The sequence below is a fragment of the Schistosoma haematobium genome, chromosome 2 (genome assembly GCF_000699445.3).
Source record: "Schistosoma haematobium chromosome 2, whole genome shotgun sequence".
Taxonomy (NCBI): domain Eukaryota; kingdom Metazoa; phylum Platyhelminthes; class Trematoda; order Strigeidida; family Schistosomatidae; genus Schistosoma; species Schistosoma haematobium.
Window position 1 is genome coordinate 24,472,740 of NC_067197.1, and position 17,114 is coordinate 24,489,853.

General features: G+C 31.5%; 1 protein-coding gene across 2 annotated transcripts in view; it reads right to left on the reverse strand.

The window, feature by feature from the left end:
• Positions 1–17,114, reverse strand: part of MS3_00006531 (uncharacterized protein) — a 51,514-nt gene that overhangs the window by 3,290 nt on the left and 31,110 nt on the right. Inside the window, exons 10-13 of one of the 2 annotated variants that reach the window (XM_051214698.1) lie at positions 14,045–16,016; positions 8,093–8,166; positions 7,715–7,947; positions 1,796–1,878 (exon numbers count right to left, since the gene is read on the reverse strand). The gene's annotated coding sequence lies outside the window, so the exon portion shown is untranslated. Of the gene's footprint in view, positions 1–1,795; positions 1,879–7,714; positions 8,167–14,044; positions 16,017–17,114 lie in introns of both variants that reach the window. The other variant, XM_051214699.1, reaches the window with a different exon arrangement.

Genomic DNA, 17,114 nt, shown 5'->3' on the forward strand with positions numbered 1-17,114 from the left:
GTCATTGAATAAAAATAAAGAAAATTCAGCGAAGAAAATTCTCTTTCCGATGAGTTCATTTACTTAAACTACACATTTGTATTTATAATTATATGGAAATATATGTCTATAGAAGGATAGAAAAGATTGCATCATGAATTGATTCGAGACTCTTATTATCAAATGAGGTAATGCAAAAATCAAGGGGTAAGAGAAGGATATAAGGCTGGAAATAATTCACGGGTCTGAACTATGAAAGATAATTATCCACTTGACAGATATGAAGTGAAACGAAAAACACAAAGGTCATAATAATAAGGACTGAATAATAGTCATGAAAAATTGTCAAAAGATAATAACTGGTTACGGTTAAAAATTACAAAACACCAATAAAAAATCAATAGTAAATAAAAATAAAAAGTGAAATAAAAATGGGAGAAAAATCTAAACATACTATATAAAAGGGAATTAGGGTCAAAGAACGATGAGAGGTTATACATATTGTTTTTGCATGCGAAGTTCGGGCTTGAGTTGGTGGATTACCAGTACCTCAGCAGTGCATAAGATTTTCATTCGACCTCCCTTCGGTTTAATTCCATATAATTATAAATACAAATGTGTAGTTTAAGTAAATGAATTCATCGGAAAGAAAATTTTCTTCGCTGAATTTTCTTTATTATTATTCAAAGTAGAGATATTATCACTACTGAGAAGATACAATTGAGTAGCTTAAAATCTTAGTAGTATAACCTAAAAGTAAGGTATCTAGATTATTTGCTAAAAAATCTAGTTAATATGTTCATCACTTACTAAATTAATGAACTACAACTCGTAATATTGTAAAATAAAAGTATCAAGGAGAGAAGGTATATTCAATCACTAATTAACTTGTGCATCAAGACAAACAGTTAGTGGAAAACGCTCGAGAATGATGTAATGCTTTAGATCGATCCGACTTGATTACTAAATCGACCACGCTATCATTCACAACACGTTACAACCATTTTGTGATGACTGATTATTTACCAAAACAAAAATCGATCAAACATGAAGGTAGATTAGCTGGAACTCAAATAACACTTTTTCTGTTTGAAGTAACTATGCAAAAGATGTTTACTACTGACAATAAGTCACAGAATTTAAGCTTGCATGTGTTTACAACTGAGAAACCCGAAAACAGAATGTAACCTTTGTTTTACACCCTAAGATTGTCAATGGCTTCCTTGTTTTCTTTAGATTATTACTGTGTCACAAAAACGACATCAGTTGGTTGAACTATACTGATCTACCAAGCTTTACTTAGAATTATTATGAACAAAATAGTCGTCCGCTCCACAATTATGTAATTAAAAACATAAACTATATAACTAAAAACTGACTAAAAAACATGATTATTAGAAATGAAATTTTTTTAAAAATACTCAACACTACAGCTAGATAAATGCACTCTAGGTCCTTCTCTTACAATGTAAGAATATTTATGCATTAAGGCATTAAACGGTAGATCCTAGTTCATTAAACATGGTAATTTACACTTTCCAACTAATTTCTTTATTTTTCCCCTAAGTGCCTTGATACAGTCAATGATGGAGAGAGATAAAGAACAAAATTTCTCGAGCTTATACTTTGGAGCTGAGTAACGTGTTTTTAAAACATACACACAGCACTAATTCTTTCAAGATTTCAAGCAATTAGTATGAAATTTAGGCTAAAGGTCTCCTGCCGACTAAATGCATCAACATATTTAGCTTCAAACTATTTATACAACTAACACAGATAAAAAGAAACTAGATACTGATTAAAAATAAAAACTTACATGGTTCTGGGAATTTACAATTTATTGCATGTAAAACACATCCGGTCCCAGGGAAATGTACACCAAGCAAACAAGAAAGTAGACTAACAATGAAAGATAACAGAAAATGGAGAAAAATTCCAAAGTAATTTTCAAGAAAACTCTATACATAACAAACACAACAATTTAGTAGATATTAGTAAACATTACAAGAAGCTGGAATGATTTATTTTAAATAGTTTAAACAAGTTAAAGAGCTACAATTATTACAGTTTAATTTAATGATGAGTTGTATGGATAATGAATACAATCACCAACCCTAAATATCTTACGGTTTATTAAGCAACAGCAATATCCAAAGGTAACATTTCGTCTATGACTCACTCATCAACAATATAAATCTTTACGTATGTTTTGTACCATATCACTATAGGATTTATTTAAACGATGTAGCATGATAAGTCAAACAATAGAGTAGAGAAACTTTAACCTCATCATATACCCGCTTAACATAGTTATAAATAGTAATATCAATTGTTATCAGTCACTAAAAATGAAAACATATCGCATCAAAACTCTCAGTTGCATAACTTAGTAGGCAAATATCACTTATGAGGCAGAAAATGAAAATAATCAATACATGATAACCGATTTATGCGCGAAACACTGATAAGTCTTGTACGCTAAACGCTTTAGACACAGTATTCCTAGATATTTTCTAGTTTTCGTATGTTTTAATCCTTTGCTGCAAATAGGAAATAAAACCCGAGCAATAGAAAAAATGCCACTTCAAATGTTAGATTATGTGCAGTTTATTACATTTATTTATTTATTTGAACACATAAATATTGGTACAAGGGGGCACCATATATATGTATGCGCCACACAAAATAATGAGAATGGGAAGAGAAAAAAGAAGGTAGGGTGTGTATAAGGAGAAAAAAAAGAAAAAACGAACAATAATGACCACAGATTAGTGTACGGTAGACAATCCCAGAGAACAGTCCTGTCCAACGAATCGAAGGCAGCCCTGATGTCAAGAAACACTACGATTGTTGGCCTTTGATAAGTATGGCGGTGTTCTAACATTTGGCGGAGGGTGAAGATATGATCAATACATCCTCGACCAGAACGAAAACCAGCCTGCTCCTCGCGAGTCAATCTTTCTCGGGTTTTGAACAACCTACGAAGTATGACGGAAGCCAATAGCTTGGACGCAATCGGAAGTAGACTTATCCCCCGATAGTTGTTACAGGAACGACGTGAACCCTTTTTAAAGATAGGGACAACTATCGACTCATTCCATGACGTTGGCACACTCTCTAGTTCCCAAACGTTTGTAAACAACGTCGTCAATTCCTTAGTCAAAAAGTCACCACCATCTTTAAAAAGAGTCGGAGGTAAGTCATCTGGGCCAGGTGATTTGTAACGCTTCAAGAGTTGGAGTTCCTTGCGGACTTCCTCCTCGTTTGGTGGATCAGTCGTCACCGGCCATGGAGGGCAGGACAGTCTGACCGATGTTGCCGGAGCAGCAGGCCAGTTGAACTGCCCTTCGAAAAATTCCGCCCACCGTCCAAGACGTCGATGGATGTTAGTGATTGGCATCCCATCATCCTCGAAGATTGTTTCACTCACACCAGACTTCTTGCTGCCAGTGGCTCGGATGAGTTGGAAGAGCTTCCGGCAATTACCAGATGCAGCTGCTGCTTCCAGCTCATTAGCACGCTCCAACGTTTCGCGAAGTCGCAAGCGGCTTTACTCGCCATTTTGATGGTGTCATGCAACTGCAACCAATGCTCATCTATACTTTTCGGTGGAATGATAGCTAGCCTAGAAGCTAGCTCGGTTCGATACTTGCTTGCAACCGAAGTTGCAACCAATTTGCTGACATAAATCCTTTGGTGACGATCACTTCGTTGGCCACTGAAAAGTAAGGTAAGATTGGCGCAGACCAAGGCATGGTCAGAGTCCAGATAGGTACTCCAAAAGGAGCGGCAGTCTTGTACACAATCACGCCAGCGGTAGCTGATCGCGATGTGATCAATCTGAGTCCAGGCTTAAGATGCAGAGGGAGGACTCCAGGTGACACATCGGCGATGACTGTGCCGGAAGTTAGTGCTAGCCAGAAACAGGTTGTGGTCTGTGCACAGTTGCAGTAGACTGTCCCCGTTATCTGTCCTGCGACCAACAAGTCCCCATCGGCCACCTAAACGACTCTTTTCTGTGCCTAGACGCCCGACCTGAGCATTCAAGTCTCCAGCTAGTACTACAATATCTGTCGAACGCACTTTCTGGAGAAGAACAGATAACTGGTGGTAAAACTCATCCTTGATTGCATCCGGGCTGCAATCTGTCGGGGCATAGGCGGAGATGACGAAAAGACACCGTTTCTCATGCCGATTTCTTCTCACTCTGATGAAACTTCCTAATCTAACAGCACATAACCGACTGTTAATGGGGATCCAATCGATTAGTGATGCCTCAGCTCTAGCGCTTAGTGTGACACCAACGCCAGCAAGACCAGACGAAGATGCCACAGGGTCCCCGGATAAGCGCACGTAAAACAAGCTTTTTGAAGCGACAGATGGAGAGCGAATTTGTAGCACTTCACCAGAGTCTTGAATACGAGTCTCGGATGGGCAACAAACGTCGATATTAAGACTTTCCAAAGATATAGCCAGTTCTATCTGTTGTCCGACCTGCATAAGTGTGTAAACGTTGAAGGTAGCCAGTTTGAATGGTGCACGTGGTTTCAGAAAAACAGCTTCAGTATTCGTATTTGGTGGTAGCATACAGTTTTCAACCAGGCAATGACTTAAGAACGTTTAGATAGAGTCGATTTTCCACCATAGGCAAGCTTCTGTATAAGTCCAAAAATAAGGATACATAAAATGGGAATAAAAGAGAGTGAATAAGTGACGTGGTAAATAATAATAATAATAATAATAATAATAATAATAAAAGTAATAATAATAATGTGAATTGCTTGACTTAACAGTCAAGCAATTCACAACGTGAATAGAATTTTCAGTAGGTATCGTCATTTTCATTTTGTGTGCGGGCTGTGATACTGTCCGGGTGTATAGACATTGAGAAAATTTAACACATCTTTGGAATAATTAACACATTAATTCACTTAGTTACTAAACAGTTTCATTCTAAAATAAAACTTTTTAGTTATAAACCAACATTAAAAAATAAATTCCCACTGGAATTTAGTTAAAATAACGCTATACTTTAGACATTTATAAGTAGTAAGTGGTTATATCGACGAAAAAATAAACACAACTAAATAATCACTGAAAAATAAATTAATATATTTGTAATATCTCAGTCAGTAGAAAAATTAAATTTTCTGACATTTCGGGACTCAGCGTAAGTCACTTCTTCTTCTTCTTCAGAGAATAAATAATCCAATCATTGAAAAAGTTATCATAATAAAAGATATATAGAAAATGAATTAGTAAACACAATGATAATAACAACAATTGAAAGAAAATGTAGATCAACAAACAAATTGAAGTGATGTAGAAAAGCTTATAATCATTCATAAACAAGGAGAGAAGTTTTGTTTTAAAAATTTACACTTATCTTCATCATTGATTAATACCAAGTATAGAACTGTCAAAACAAGATTATATTGAAGATTTTGAAAATTATCAAGAAAAAAAATCATTTAACGATATAATCTGAGATATTTCCACAGTTAGAATTAAGATGATTTTACCCAACATCTACTAGAATAATGAAAGTATATCTTGATAAAGTTTTGTTCTCTGAGCTGGATGGTTTAGTCGTAAAGCTTTTCAGAGTTCTTCTGAACGTCTTCAAACTTCAGGTACTTCAGAGAAAAAACTTTATCAAAATCACTAACGTAAACTACAAATTTCCACCATCTGAAAATGTATCTTCGTGACTGAATTTTGTGTACTCTGAAATACCTAAATATCCAGTACATAATTGTGGGAGAATTTTGCTGATGAGTTGTGTGCTGTGATGAAAAAGCTACTCATTATCCTTTGGTTTTTCCATTCTAATAAATCGGTGGTGTTCTTATTCAACATAATACTAATTGTATAATGAAGATATTATGAATACATCAACAGTTAAACGCAGTTGACGAACTAAAGAAATTCATTAAAACGATGTACTACCAAATAATTTTCATTTATCAGAAAAGTTCCATCAAAATAAGAACAAGAACTGGGATGATATTTAAAACTCTACTTGTTAGTATTATATCTACCATTTAGTAATTTTAACAATATAACAATGGATTGATATTAGGTGATTAAAACTAAATACTGGAGAATACTCAGTTTAATAACTGTGGTGTGTGCTACTTATATTGACATAAGTAGTATATAATGTTAGTCGTAAACAGAAGGTCGAGCAGCAGAGAGACAAGAGGATCGAACAGTAAAGAATGGAAAGAGGATGCAATTTGTATGAAAATGCAAGAACAATGAAGTCTGAGTCACTTTTAGACAATCGATGGACATTTTGCAAATTAGGCATTTACTTTATGACTGTTAGATTTTATTAACAAGTCCTGTAATTTTTTGTTAAATGCATTTGATTTTCCCCACTGATGTCCTTGTTCACTACAACTGCATTCAAAAGTAACTATTATCAAAGTATATTTTCAATTTCTGGATAATACCAAATTTAATTCACTCGCAAAACCTTATAGCATTCGGTCAAATAGGATCATATGAAAGGATATAATTGACTAAAAATATTATGAGATTATTATCAATCTCACAAGAAGAAAAAATAACTCATTGTGTCATTGGATAGAAATAAAGAGAATTCAGTGAATAAAAAAATTCTTTACTTAAGCTGTACATCCGTATGTATAGCTATATAGGAAATATATGTCCATAGAAAGATAAAAAAATAGATGGTTTTGTCGAGAAGAAAGTTTTCTTCGCCAAAAAAAACAAACAAGCTCGTAAATGAAACACTAAATATAAAATAAAAAAGAAGAGATTAGGGTTATAATATTTGACTAATAAGTTATTTGATTTAATTCGATTTTTCTGAAATTTTGCAATGTTTATATACTTTATTGCAAAGAATGAATGAATTAAACATTAAGAAGATGATAAATATATTTAGAAAGCAACAAATCACGAACTGACTTTCAATTTGTTCTTGGTACCTTTATTTTGTACACGTATATGACTACTTTAGTAATTGAATTCAATACACTCAGGTTTGTTGGTTGGAATGTTAAATTACAAGATCAACTTCAAGAGTACGGTTTACCACATTTTAATCAAACTATGATATAATGCGTGTATATTATTGTTTGAGGAAATGTACTTTAGACTTTGCCATCTCATAATATTTCAGCCTTATTATTATGAGAACTTTGAAAATATCATCATCAATAGTGTGAGCTGTCTGAGAAAGTTTTAATAGTCAGTAATTTTATGGACTGATGTTATTTTTTGGTTTAGATGCCCCCAGTTTTCTCCCAGTCTACGTTTACAACAAATAACATGATCTGCCAAGGTAGGAGGTGGTTGAGTTTGCGTAACAATTTAAAGGAGAATAATATATGAATCCAACTATTCCAAAGAAACTGATTTTCGGTCAGACTACTTACCATTCACAACCATAGATTGAAATTATCCCACAGATTCCAAACTGAAATTTTGCAGCTACCAACAGAACTAAAAAAATAGTGAATAATTACATGGAAAGATGAAAAATCTTGCTTAGCTCGCCCCTAAATTGTTGTTTTTTTTAAATTACTGATTACTAATTTATTACCATTGGTTGGTTAAGGTAACCGACTATTGATACTGTACTACATTTAAGAAGAAAATTAGTACATAAAATTGAATTTACGCTCAAACAATTATTCCATAATATTTAAAATTATAGATAAATGAAACGAAATTTGATGAGTAAAATTAGATAATTATTTACCCTTGAATAAATGTTCCATGTACAATACATTTTCTATAACGTGTTTGTTTAGCATAATTCGAATCTAAATGAATTGGATTAATATCACCAGTAAGTTTTGCAAAATCGTTCACATCTTGAGCTGTAATTTTTCTAATAAGAGAAACTCGATCACCAATTGAAATAAATCGATTAGATTGTAATATAATCATATGATTTATTTGTTTTATGATTGAAGACGACAAGAAAATCATCTAAAGTAAGAAGAGATGCTTTTAATGAAGATTTATGGGACAGTAAAATATATTATAAAATCATGTAATATGTAGATAGGAATTTCTATAGTTAAGGCCTACCTGATATTAAAATCATTGTAGATCAGATTTTGTGTAAACATACCTCGATTTGAAAATCCAAAGATAACTGATCTAAATGTGACTACGAACCAGTCTTTGTTATCAATCTTGACATATCTGACGAAAATTGAGAAGAAATATCCTATGTCTACACTCATTAAGAAATTACGTTCAAACATATATAGTTGAAATATTCAGTGAAATACAATTATAATCATGGTAAGTTAGTAAAAACAGTTATGATATCTTACTTTAACAGAAGTGTAGGTAAGTTCTGAATTAACATTAAAATACCTCATTATGCCGTAAGGTCACCATATAAACTAGTTACTTTGTTGACAATCCACTTTATGATACAATCAGAACGTGAGTTAAGTACTGAATATATGCAAAATTTTGATCGTTCAAAAATATCTTTATCAAAACTCTTATGTTTTGGGATATAATTTACATTACGTTTCGTTATTAGAATAGATAATTCAACGGAAGTGGATAGAACAAAGCTGATATAAATGCAACTTTGGATTGCATAAGGAAATACCAATGTACATAAATCCATACAAAAAATCAAACACTAAAACGCCTGTCTAACGTAACTGATAAATTTAAAACATTTGTTTTCTTTAACATTAATTCGATACCTGATGTAGGCCAGAAGTGCTAATCAAAAAACAAGATAATAGTCCAACTGAATAAAGAACATAAATCTACATTTGCCGCATCAAAGCGAGGCTTTTATAAACCAGTTTTTCTTTTCATTTAGTCATGACTTTACTGTTTAATTACAAAACTACAATTCCGTTGACTGGTTTTGAACAATAGTCATCGCCAGTTTTCATCTAGTTGGATATGTTAACGTTATTTACGGTAGGCTGGAGAATGAGTAGACCTTGTCTAACTACTGATATTAATAAGAGTAGTTTATATTAATATCTCAAAATGTTTCAACCTTTTGCTGCATAGCATCCCGTCCAAACAAAAGGCAAACTAATATAAAATAAAATACAATAATAAATGTCCATAAAGAAATCGTGTGTATAATAAATGGATACATTAAAAGTTTTTACTGAAATTTTGAACAACAAAATCAAGAGCTAATCAATCTATTCGGTATCAAATTAAGGTACTCAGTAACTCTATTAAACCTATCAGCGAGATATAATTCGCGATATTAACATTAGGTTATAAATCTATCATTAGATAATATGAAGATATTACTCAAGTTGTAGTTATTCAGGGGACTGTCCATAATATGATGCAAATAGTTGTAAAATAATTCCATAGAATGTTTTATTGCATGTTTCTTTCAAATATTGGATCATTTAAATGATGAGGTGATATCTTCAACTTGTAAAAGTTGGGAAGTTTGGGAGGAAAAGACGAAATAGGCTTTTGAATTTCTGGATAACATTATAAAATAAATTGTAATGTCAAATTATTTTTTAAAGGCATCTTTTTAATAAGTAATAAGGTAAGAGGATAGTCCACTGAACAATTTGGATATTCAAAATCAAGTTGGTCAGAACTTTTAACCGATCTATACGAGAGGTGTAAATGATCAATAGGTTCCAGTAGGTGGCTTCTTAATATCTCCCTATATTTATTCGACAATAAACATAACGGATATAGAAGTTGGTACATCTAAGTTGATACTTATACTTGGTTGATAAAAGATATTTATCAGGATGAATTCGTACATTAATACAATAGGGTGTTAATAATTAAGCTGGTTAAAAAAACAAAGTCGCCAAGCCAGCAGCTCAAAGCCAACTTTATAGATTTATTATTTAGGTGGCTGGGTAGTATCAATGGCTCTCATATATAAATTGTCTTACAACAATTGTCCTAACAGTATCTTGTTAATACATTACGCAATTATTCGCTCACATACAACTTGAATACCTATAAATTATTCGTTTTCAACGTCAAATAACACAAAAAATATGCTATTTCCACGCTATATATCAGTATACTTAGATGTTTTCTAGAAAGAGGTATCCGCATAAATTTAGATAGTTACGATAAGTTCGATTTAAAAACAATGTCAAAATTACATAACCTATTAGCTAAGTACTTATTCATCTTCAGTATCATACCTGGACTTTCCTATATTTCATGGAATAGATAATATTCTTTAGAAATTTTCTCTAAACCTTTAACACTAACAAATACAACTGTAGTGAGGGTGATAAATCTTTAAAACAAAAAAAGAATTAAACTGACTTTTCTATTTTACTAAAATCAGATATTTCTAAACAGGACACAGAATATATGATATGACTTAAAAATTAATATAACATTGACTTCGTCACGATGATTTACAATGAAACTTGGTTTCTTGTTTTATTCATCATAAAACATCCAAAGCATATTTACTGATCTATGGATTGATATTTATTTAATTTTGCTCACATTTCATCGACCAATTTCACAAACAACATTCTGTAAGATTCATATTTTGAGATTATTGGCACTCAATAAAGTGTATCAACAACCAGAGGTGATGCTATGTCAGATATACTTCACGTGGTGATAACTTCGAAACCCTACTCCTGAGTTTTTGAAGTTTGTACTGATAATACATACAACTGTATTGATCACTGGGTGATTATCAGTGGCATATTGCTTATTCAGAAAAAAGACTCCCTGTTAATTCTCTACAAATATCTGATATTAGATGAGTTAAAGTTCTATTACATAGTTTAGCCTACTAATCAGATTTTCACTCATTACTCCGTATTAAATATCAATATTCTAATCGCGAATATATTTGCTTCATTATGGAATCACGATAATGTTAGGAATAACTGATTTGTCAAATAACGGTTAAGGAGAAAACTGACTACAGTAATTACGAGATACTGTATAGCTAACCTTTTATCAATCTTACTATTTGTTTATCCCTATTTTTTTAACATTGAGTCACGAAACGTCAGAAAATTTTTCTACTCATTGGGATATTACAAATATATTAATTTATCTATTTCAAAGATGATTTTCTTTTACTTATTTCAAGGTGCATTTTAAGCAAAAATAAAAACTAATGCATCAAAATGATTTTCTACTGCTAAACAGTATGCCACCTTTACATCAACTTTCATTAGTTATGTTGTGAGGTAGTTACTCACGAAAGACAATGAAGGCGGTCCCGCAATATCGTGGAGTGGTTGGAATTAGACATTAGCACCGTCTGAGCCCGGCTCAGTAGTCTAGAGTTTAAGCGTCCGCGCACTAGACCTAAGATCTTTGGTTCGAGTCCCGTGTGTGGGATCGTGGATGCGCACTGCTGAGGAGTCCAATACTAGGGCGAAACGGTCGTCCTGTGCTTCCAGGTTTTCAATGGTGGTCTGACATTGATCAGTCCATGATCTCAATTATGTTTGATAATTAAATAAATTGAAATCTACTTGTAAGTTGGTTCTAATACGTGTGAATTACCACTCCATAAGAAAGGTTAAAAGGTATTTACAAGTTATTCAACCAACTATTACGTCATTAATGCTCTGAGTAGATAGACATGAAGAATAAAAGCGTGAATACTTGAATGTTTATTATTAATAAATGTGAGAAATTAGTCAAATACCTGAAAACAGAATATTATTTAAAAAATTCTATATTATTATGAATTATTGCAGTGTAAAATGAAATATTTTCATTTATGAGTTCACGCATATAAATCTGTATTCTGGGAGATAATTTCAAACATCTGACGAAAAAAACAGAGAACTATAGCGTTTTTCTTCAACTAACTCTATCAATTATACGCTAGAATGAAAGGACACACAGTCTAGCACTGACGAAAATAAACAAAAAAAAAATAACAAGTGAAATATGAGCAATAAATATACTACAAAATCAAAGTGAATATATGTTCTTTCAACTGTTTCGGAGAAACATATGTGGTGTACAATAGTAGTAAACTAAAAGGCGTTATTTGTTAGTACTAAACAATATCATCTCATTATTCTGATTATTTTGTCCCGCCTTAATCCTATTTCAAAATGAAATAGATGAACTTTATCTTCATGTTGTTGCATATCAAAAACACAAATACTCATACACGCACACCAAATACAAGTAAAACGTTGGTGATAAATATGAAAAACAAAAAAAATCACGCTGTTAGGACAGGGTACATCACTGTAAGGACAAATAGTTGCAAAAATATGTGTAATAGTACTTTGTTAAAAATAATTTCATTATTCTACAGACAATAAAAGTTTGTTTGTAGATTATAATGACAATGTTAAATGCCAAAATGTTTCATTGACAAAGATTATTGACAGTTTACATCATGAACTGCTCTTAGTTATGCAACCACTGAAAACCATAAAGCATTGAATAGTTGTTTTATTCTAGTATGGAACACCTCAAGAGTGGACATCCATGACCCTACCGCGAAACATGGTGCAAACTATGAAAATTAACAATTTCCACGAACATCTTAAACTAAAAAGTATGTCATTTGTCAAGCGCCAATAGTTATAAACAAGTGAAGATTATCTAGACGACATAAATATCTTTGTCGGCTTTGTTGTAAATGAAGACTGGTTTTCTTTTAAATGTTAACTCTTTCTTATCTCAAGTTTTGAAAGGATTTTCTAAATAATGCTCAGTTGTTCATTTATCGGGTTACGTTTCAGTTCACTTTTGGTTTTTAGACTGTTCAATACAACATGTATGCTGAACAGTGTTTTATCATAGCATTAGGTCTAAAAAATTTTATGCGAGTTGAGTTTCAATACTGTATGATCTCTTTTTTTACATACACGTACACACTTTATCCTATTTGTCGCCAAACATCTGGAAGCACATTTAGATCACTTCTACATAAAGTAGGCGCTAAAATTATTCTCAAGAATAACGATGAAAGATCTACAATTGAACCGTATAGCTCAGAGAACGCAACACCAAAAACAAAGATATTAGGATCAGTAACCGATACACCATATTTTTTAACTGCTACTTAAATTTCGAAAGTTATCTGTGTGCCGAAGCATTTACAGACCGACTCACTGGTAGTTGTAATCTTCATAAATATCTCCAAACTTATTTTATTTGCATGCACAACCCTCTAGTTAGAAATTAAATATATCGTAGCTATTTCAACGGTATGTGTGTGCTGATGGATCATGTGCATCAATTCATTGACTTAAATAAAATTAATCTAATTGATAAAAGTCAATACCTCCACACATAACTTATCAACAGAAATACAGATGACTATCTTGAATCTAACAACAAATCTTACCACTCACTGTCAAACAATCTAAGAAAATATTTAATAATATGTGGTAATATAGTTAAGAACTTATTAGGAAAAAAAATACTTTTAGACTTTCTTTCATTGAGGGAAAGTAAAATGAATCCATATTAAAAATAGATTTTACTGTAATGCTGAAAAGACATTTGACTAGATAAAACTGAAGCACTGTAATCTCAAATACACCAGTTTTCCATCGTAAAACCTACATACTAAAATGCTTTTATACGCTAAATTTATAAGCACATTGAATTATAAAGTCAGGATATGGAGTGAGATTAACCGAAACATCTTCAATATTCATTAACTGCATGATATCTGGCGGCTTTAACAATGTTTTCATTCACTTAATAGATATGTGCTGCATATTGTAGTGTAATTTCATGGAGGATCTCACTTCAGGTGTTTGGACTTACTCATAACTATCTGCTACAAACATGTCAGTGTAGCAGCCCGAATAAAAAAAGTAGCAAGCGTTAGAGTTTGAGATGAAATATTTGATGAAAATTTTACTCTACCATCTAGCACTAACTCACCAAAAAAGCTGGAAGACAACCAAATGTGCTGAGTACAATGCACTTACTGATAAGTGGAATGCTGGGAATAACCTCACGACAATTACTTTAATGAGACAATACTAGTTGTACGAAAGTTACCCAGGAAGAAAAGTATTATTTGTCTACATAATTGTTAAATGAATCATAAATAACATGAAATGAAGTTGAAACATACCATACAACAATAGGATCATCTCTTTGAATCAATAACTATTCTAACTGATAAATCAATAGTTGGTGATTACTAAAAATCACATGATACAGAAACTTTAGTCAATACTTCAAATAGCATCCATCATCGCATCATTTAGATTGTGTAAAACTTTTCGTGAACAATCTGTATATACGTATATGTGTCTTATTCAAAATGTAAATCAATATGGGATTATTATCAAAGGAACTCCGTCTGTAAAGTATTTTAGTCATATATAAGCTAAGTAGTTATTACTTGACTAAATACTTTCACAAGTTTGATTGCATCGCATGCAATTCAACAATTATGGGTAATGATTTTAATTAACAAATTGGAAAATAGACTGAATGTAATTACTTTTTTATTAATGTATTTCATTAATGAATGATAATGACCTATCACAAAAGAAATTAAGTATGATGAGAACAAACGGTGAATTGACGATTTAACAAAAGATTCATGAGTTTAAAGTGTAACTGCAGGAGAAAAATGTCATAGAAAATATAGAATTATTTTGATATGTATTGCAATCAGAAAATAGAATGAATTAACTAGTAAATTCCTAAAGATAACCAAACAAACATCCATCCATCCACACATATACATACAAACAAACATTATGATATATCTAATTAACAAAATAAACAAAAGATTACAGCGGTTTAATAATTCAATAGTTACAAATATATTGTTTTACTGACAATCATAATAATATTAGTATTCTTCGAAAAAAATATACAAAACATGATAGAACCGAAAAGAAAAACTTGAAACCCTTTTGTTTAATTGTTTGTAACTTCACAATGAAAAAACAAAAACAAACATGAGGAATAAAAAAAGAATATTAGATTAAAATGGAAATAAACAGAAATGTGTACAAAAAGGTATAAGCTGATACTTATTTAAAATTATCATAGGCAACGATACTGGTAATGAAAACAAATTACAGTAGGATACAGTAAAATAATAGAAATGAATAATGATAATAAGAATAAACCAATGTATATGAGTCAAAAGAATAAATGATGAGTGTATAGATGACTATGCATTGTACAATTTTAATAGTAAACAAGATTCATTTAAACTGATGCCAACATACTCAAGAAGTGTTTGATGATAACAATATTCTACATTAATAATATATATATATATTTTTGTTATATCCCAATGAGTAAAAAATTGTATTTTTGACGTTTCATGGCTTAATGTAATCAACTTCTTCAATGTTTCCTTAGTACTATTTAAACATATGTAAATTAAATTCGGTTATTTATTTACTCCGAAGAAGTGGCTTACAATAGGTCACGAAACGTCAGGGATAAAATTTTCTACTCATTGGGATATAACAAAAAAATATATTTATTATTAACCTTGTACCCAAAGCTCAATTTATCTGAAACTATCAAGACTAACCTTGGCATCGATACCTACAATATTATTCATTATTGTCAATATGATACATGAGAAAGAGGTCAGTAAAGTATTGCAATTATCAATGTGATCAGTAGTTGAGAATGTATACATCCGTATACGTTTGCATAATAAAGCAACATAATTAAAATAACAGTAACTGAAAATACAATTTACAACAAAAAAGGAAAAGAAAATTTCATAATGAACACTTATAAACCTTAGAATTGAGTTTGTGAAATTCCATTGAAATCGATATGGGAGAAAACGACGTAACTGTAAAATTACTAGGCAAGTATTTATTAAAGAAAGTTTTTCTGTTTTAATAATAAAAAAAACAAATAAAAAACAGATCACAACGAATATTATTTTTGAGAAAAAATAGGAGTCAATATTGAAATTCAGAGATTATTAGGTACGGATTAGGGTCGTGGATATTGTACGTCAAATCGGACATTGGAGCCAAATCAGTATATATATATATATATATATATATATATATATATATATCATAGAATTCGAGAATTGAACAGATTCTGAATAGCTTTAATAAAGATTAAAAACATGAGAATTCGATAAATAAAACATTTCATATACAATTTACAAACAATTTATTACGTGGAACAATAAATAAACGAGATTAACCTAATCAAACGAGACAGAATCAAATCAATAGTTTCACTATAAATGTCTAATATGATTACTTTCCAAACAAACTCGTTATGTAAGCAGTAACATTCTGATTTAAAAGAATATTTGAAGTAATAACTTCTATTCTCAACAAATTAAATACTAGATAGATTGGAGAAGAGTCATTTTCTATAAGTCACTAATTGAAACATTCATGACGTATGACTGACCTATTGCTGATTAAAGTAATTTAATTAATAAATGTGGATTGGCAATGTTATGGTCTATAAGAATTGACAAAAGCAGGAATGCAGAAAGTAATAACACATCGTGACATTACGAAATAATTGTATTACAATATAAAATCTATTGGATATATAAGATGCAGATATTTAATCTTAAATCTCAGAAAAACTAAATGTTATGCATTGCTAGTGATCTATAATGAAATTCAACGAAAACTTGGATTCAGATTATCTATCTATGGTAAACATAGTTGAGTCAGAAAAATGGTGCGGTAACACAAGACAAGTTTATGTCAAACTAATGTCAAATTATCAATTGTATGGGTGTGGTGGTCGGTATTCAATATAATCCTTAAACTTCGTATATAGTTCTCCCTGATAACCGTCAATAGATAATGCCCAAACGGTGTATTATTCAGAAGGCGAATACGAAGCGTTGATTACGTTTATTATTACACCACACACAGATATCCAAATTTACAGGTACACTAAACAAGCATGAGATAGTATTGCCGAAAAGCAAGCAGGCAAGCGGGTGTGAGAGCGAGTCAGCGAGTTGAATGAGTAGGTTCAAATGTATGAATATATGCGTAGACAGTAAGTAAGTAATACTCAAGCATACATATCCATAGAAGTGCAACAATAAGAAAGGTACAATGATATAGATAAATTGTTATCGTACGGATGACTGTCCTTTAAATAAGTTAACAAGAAGTCTAGACATTTTCTATTGTTCAATACACTATATCTGTATAGGACACAATTAT